Source organism: Oncorhynchus gorbuscha, unplaced genomic scaffold, assembly GCF_021184085.1.
Source record: "Oncorhynchus gorbuscha isolate QuinsamMale2020 ecotype Even-year unplaced genomic scaffold, OgorEven_v1.0 Un_scaffold_1082, whole genome shotgun sequence".
NCBI lineage: Eukaryota > Metazoa > Chordata > Actinopteri > Salmoniformes > Salmonidae > Oncorhynchus > Oncorhynchus gorbuscha.
In genome coordinates this window covers 110,001-115,000 of record NW_025745970.1, presented here as the reverse complement: position 1 = coordinate 115,000, position 5,000 = coordinate 110,001, and the positions used below count along the sequence as shown (strand labels likewise).

Below are 5,000 nucleotides of genomic sequence, written 5' to 3'. Positions count from 1 at the left end.
AGGAACAAGGGAACATTTCCTTTAACAGCGGCGTTGTTGACAACACTCTACAATACGTTAATCGAGTTGAATCTTGGCCTTTATATTTTTCACAAATCGTTTTGTTTGTTGTTCTTGTGTTTGTTTGTTTGTTTGTTTGTTTACCTCTCATGATGTTATTGATTATGAATGTTATAATATTGATTATGATGTAGATTGTTGTTAGTAGTATATAGATCATGATGTTATTGTAACGGCGTTCGTCTGTTGAAGAAAGAGAGTCGGACCGAAATGCAGTGTGTAGGTTACTCATGACTTTAATGAAGGATATGACGGTACATGAAATAACTGAAATACGAAAACAACAAACGGAACGTGAAACTAATTACAGCCTATCTGGTGAAATACTACACAAAGACAGGAACAAACACCCACCAAAATACAAAGCGAACTCAGGCTACCTAAATACGGTTCCCAATCAGAGACAACGCAATAGCTCAGTTGGTAGAGCATGGCGCTTGTAACGCCAGGGTAGTGGGTTCGATCCCCGGGACCACCCATACGTAGAATGTATGCACACATGACTGTAAGTCGCTTTGGATAAAAGCGTCTGCTTTTTATTATATTATTATATATTATAAGCACCTGACTCTAATTGAGAATCGCCTCAGGCAGCCAAACCTATACCACACCCCTAATCAGCCGCGATCCCAAATAATACAAACCCCAATACGAAACACAACATATAAACCCATGTCACACCCTGGCCTACCCAAACATATAACACAAACACAAAATACAATGACCAAGGCGTGACAGTTATTGATTATAAATGTTATAATATTGATTATAATGTAGATTATTGTTATGATGTTGTTAGTAGTATATAGATAATGATGTTATTGATTATAAATGATTATTGATTATGATGTTTATTGTTATATTATATAGATTATTGATTATAAATGTTATAATATTGATTATAATGTAGATTATTGTTATGATGTTGTTAGTAGTATATAGATAATGATGTTATTGATTATGGTCTGGGGGTTACAGATAAAGTATAGTATTTAGTGCAGGTCTGATATACAGTAGAATGTGTGGATATGTTGTGTGTGCAAATGAATGAATCAACCAACATATTGTTAAGTAAAGTCAGCCAATATATTGTGTTATATCAATGACCTGAGAGGTTTTGTTGACAAGTGTTATATCATATTTGTGATGTGAGTTCAGGTGACGTTGCTGTTATGTTACTGACCCTTTCCAGATAAAGACCTGTTACTCTCTAGAAACCGCCATATAATCACATCACTGTATGGTTTTAATAAACTCACAGGTTGACAGGTCTGGTGTGATTTCAGTTTTTTATTTCAGTGAATATTGATAATGTGATTACATCAGTGACATCAGAACAGAGACTGACCGGGATTCAAGCCTTACAGATCCAGACTGCTCTGTAGCGGGCCCTCAGATTCTAGGATTCAACCCTTACAGATCCGGACTGCTCTGTAGCGGGCCCTCATATTCTAGGATTCAACCCTTAGATACAGACTGCTCTGTAGCAGGCCCTCAGATTCTAGGATTCAACCCTTACAGATACAGACTGCTCTGTAGCGGGCCCTCAGATTCTAGGATTCAACCCTTACAGATACAGACTGCTCTGTAGCGGGCCCTCAGATTCTAGGATTCAACCCTTACAGATACAGACTGCTCTGTAGCGGGCCCTCAGATTCTAGGATTCAACCCTTACAGATATAGACTGCTCTGTAGCGGGCCCTCAGATTCTAGGATTCAACCCTTACAGATACAGACTGCTCTGTAGCAGGCCCTCAGATTCTAGGATTCAACCCTTACAGATACAGACTGCTCTGTAGCGGGCCCTCAGATTCTAGGATTCAACCCTTACAGATACAGACTGCTCTGTAGCGGGCCCTCAGATTCTAGGATTCAACCCTTACAGATCCAGACTGCTCTGTAGCGGGCCCTCAGATTCTAGGATTCAACCCTTACAGATACAGACTGCTCTGTAGCGGGCCCTCAGATTCTAGGATTCAACCCTTACAGATACAGACTGCTCTGTAGCAGGCCCTCAGATTCTAGGATTCAACCCTTACAGATACAGACTGCTCTGTAGCGGGCCCTCAGATTCTAGGATTCAACCCTTACAGATACAGACTGCTCTGTAGCGGGCCCTCAGATTCTAGGATTCAACCCTTACAGATACAGACTGCTCTGTAGCGGGCCCTCAGATTCTAGGATTCAACCCTTACAGATACAGACTGCTCTGTAGCGGGCCCTCAGATTCTAGGATTCAACCCTTACAGATACAGACTGCTCTGTAGCGGGCCCTCAGATTCTAGGATTCAACCCTTACAGATACAGACTGCTCTGTAGCAGGCCCTCAGATTCTAGGATTCAACCCTTACAGATACAGACTGCTCTGTAGCGGGCCCTCAGATTCTAGGATTCAAGCCTTACAGATACAGACTGCTCTGTAGCGGGCCCTCAGATTCTAGGATTCAACCCTTACAGATCCAGACTGCTCTGTAGCAGGCCCTCAGATTCTAGGATTCAACCCTTACAGATACAGACTGCTCTGTAGCGGGCCCTCAGATTCTAGGATTCAACCCTTACAGATACAGACTGCTCTGTAGCGGGCCCTCAGATTCTAGGATTCAACCCTTACAGATACAGACTGCTCTGTAGCGGGCCCTCAGATTCTAGCCTGAGTCCACAGTCTGTTTGTGCTTTTTTACTTTACGTTTAGCTTGACAATGACAACAATGACCGTTGTTAAGAGCAGAAACCAGGCGACTCAGTGTGTGGTTCAGAGTGGTGTTAAAACACTACATGTAACATAACACAGTAAAACAACCAGTAACATCCACATCAAGTAAATAGAAGGTGAAGCGGTCGTCCGTGACAGGAGCCTTATAAACACCAGTAGGAGCTGAGGCCCTTTACAGCAGAGAGTTGAACATCTCATCACAACAAAGATCTACGTCTGCAGGGAACGATCCATACAGCAGAGAGTTGAACATCTCATCACAACAAAGATCTACGTCTGCAGGGAACGATCCATACAGCAGAGAGTTGAATATCTCATCACAACAAAGATCTACGTCTGGAGTGAACGATCCATACAGCAGAGAGTTGAACATCTCATCACAACAAAGATCTACCTCTGCAGTGAACGATCCATACAGCAGAGAGTTGAACATCTCATCACAACAAAGATCTACCTCTGCAGTGAACGATCCATACAGCAGAGAGTTGAACATCTCATCACAACAAAGATCTACCTCTGGAGTGAACGATCCATACAGCAGAGAGTTGAACATCTCATCACAACAAAGATCTACCTCTGGAGTGAACGATCCATACAGCAGAGAGTTGAACATCTCATCACAACAAAGATCTACCTCTGGAGTGAACGATCCATACAGCAGAGAGTTGAACATCTCATCACAACAAAGATCTACCTCTGGAGTGAACGATCCTTACAGCAGAGAGTTGAACATCTCATCACAACAAAGATCTACCTCTGCAGTGAACGATCCATACAGCAGAGAGTTGAACATCTCATCACAACAAAGATCTACCTCTGGAGTGAATGATCCATACAGCAGAGAGTTGAACATCTCATCACAACAAAGATCTACCTCTGGAGTGAACGATCCATACAGCAGAGAGTTGAACATCTCATCACAACAAAGATCTACGTCTGCAGTGAACGATCCATACAGCAGAGAGTTGAACATCTCATCACAACAAAGATCTACCTCTGGAGTGAATGACTCAGACAGTCTAAAATAGCATCATCATCATCATCATGTCCAATAAAACATGTGATTCCTCTACTAAATTAGCTGTTCATCCTTGACGTGTGTTTTTTTTTTAAACAGACGCAAACATCTTTGTTCTCTACTTGACTTTTATCAAGTCATCAGTTCCTTTAGTTTTGATCAGACAATTATACCAGTTGTTTATTTCACACATTTACATATTAAGTGTTTTCAAGGCGTGGGAGTGATGATATTGCTTTGCTGATGGTGAATTGACAGTGTGCAGTGCTGTTCTGATGGGGAGGGAACAGTCTTGCAGACAGTATGTAGTTACAGTCTGCAGTAACAGTCTTGCACACAGGGAATGATTGTGTTTGAAAGAAAACGTTCACCATGAATATAATAAGATATACATATCGCTGTGCTGTCAAATACAACGTGAAAGAAATGCGTATCACAGGAGTAGAATCAAACGTCTAAAAACAAGCGATAAGATACCAGCCCAACATCATGGGACATCATCATGAGAATAAAACATGGATTCCTCAAATACAATTAGCTGTTCACCTTGACGACATGAGAGAAGTTTTTTTTTTAAACAAAGACACAAACATCTTTGTTCTCTACTTGACTTTTATCAAATCAGTTCCTTTAGAGAAGATCAGACAATTATACCAGTTGTTTATTTCACACATTTACAAGAAGAAGTGTTTTCAAGGAAGAAGGAAGAAGAAGAAGAAGAAGAAGAAGGAAGAAGAAGATGGAAGAAGAAGAAGAAGATTGTGTTTGAGAAGAAGAAGAAGAAGAAGAAGAAGAAGAAGGGAAGAAGGAAGAAGAAGAAGAAGAAGAATGAAGAAGAAGAAGTAACAGAAGAAGAAGAAGACAAGAAGGAGAAAGAAGTGAAGAGAAGGAAGAAGAAGAAGAAGAAGAAATAAGAAGATATAAGGAGAAGAAGGAGAAGCTGGAGAAAGACAACGAAGAAAGAAATGGAGAGGACAGGAGTAGAATCAAACGGGAGAAAAACAAGCGAAGAAGAAGAGAGCCCAGAAGAAGAGACACACTGGGAAGAAGAAGAACTGGGACAAGAAGAGAACAAGAGGAAGAAGAAGAAGAAAGAAGAAGAAGGAGACAAGAAGAAAAAGGACAGGGACAAGAAGAAGAAGAGGAGGAGAAGAAGGAAGGAGAAGAAGAAGAGAAGGAGAAGGAGGAGAAGGAAGAAGGAGAAGGAGA

The 5,000-nt window shown here is 41.2% G+C and overlaps 1 long non-coding RNA gene across 2 annotated transcripts; it reads right to left on the bottom strand.

The window, feature by feature from the left end:
- Positions 1-1,335: 1,335 nt before the first annotated feature.
- Positions 1,336-4,268, bottom strand: LOC124021196. Of its 2 annotated transcripts, none has more exons than XR_006836216.1 (2): positions 3,768-4,268; positions 1,336-3,647 (listed from the first exon to the last, which is right to left on the bottom strand). It is a non-coding gene; the product is annotated as an uncharacterized LOC124021196 (long non-coding RNA). The 2 variants fall into 2 exon arrangements; XR_006836217.1 differs by having other exon boundaries at positions 1,336-3,587.
- Between the last annotated feature and the right edge of the window lie 732 nt (positions 4,269-5,000).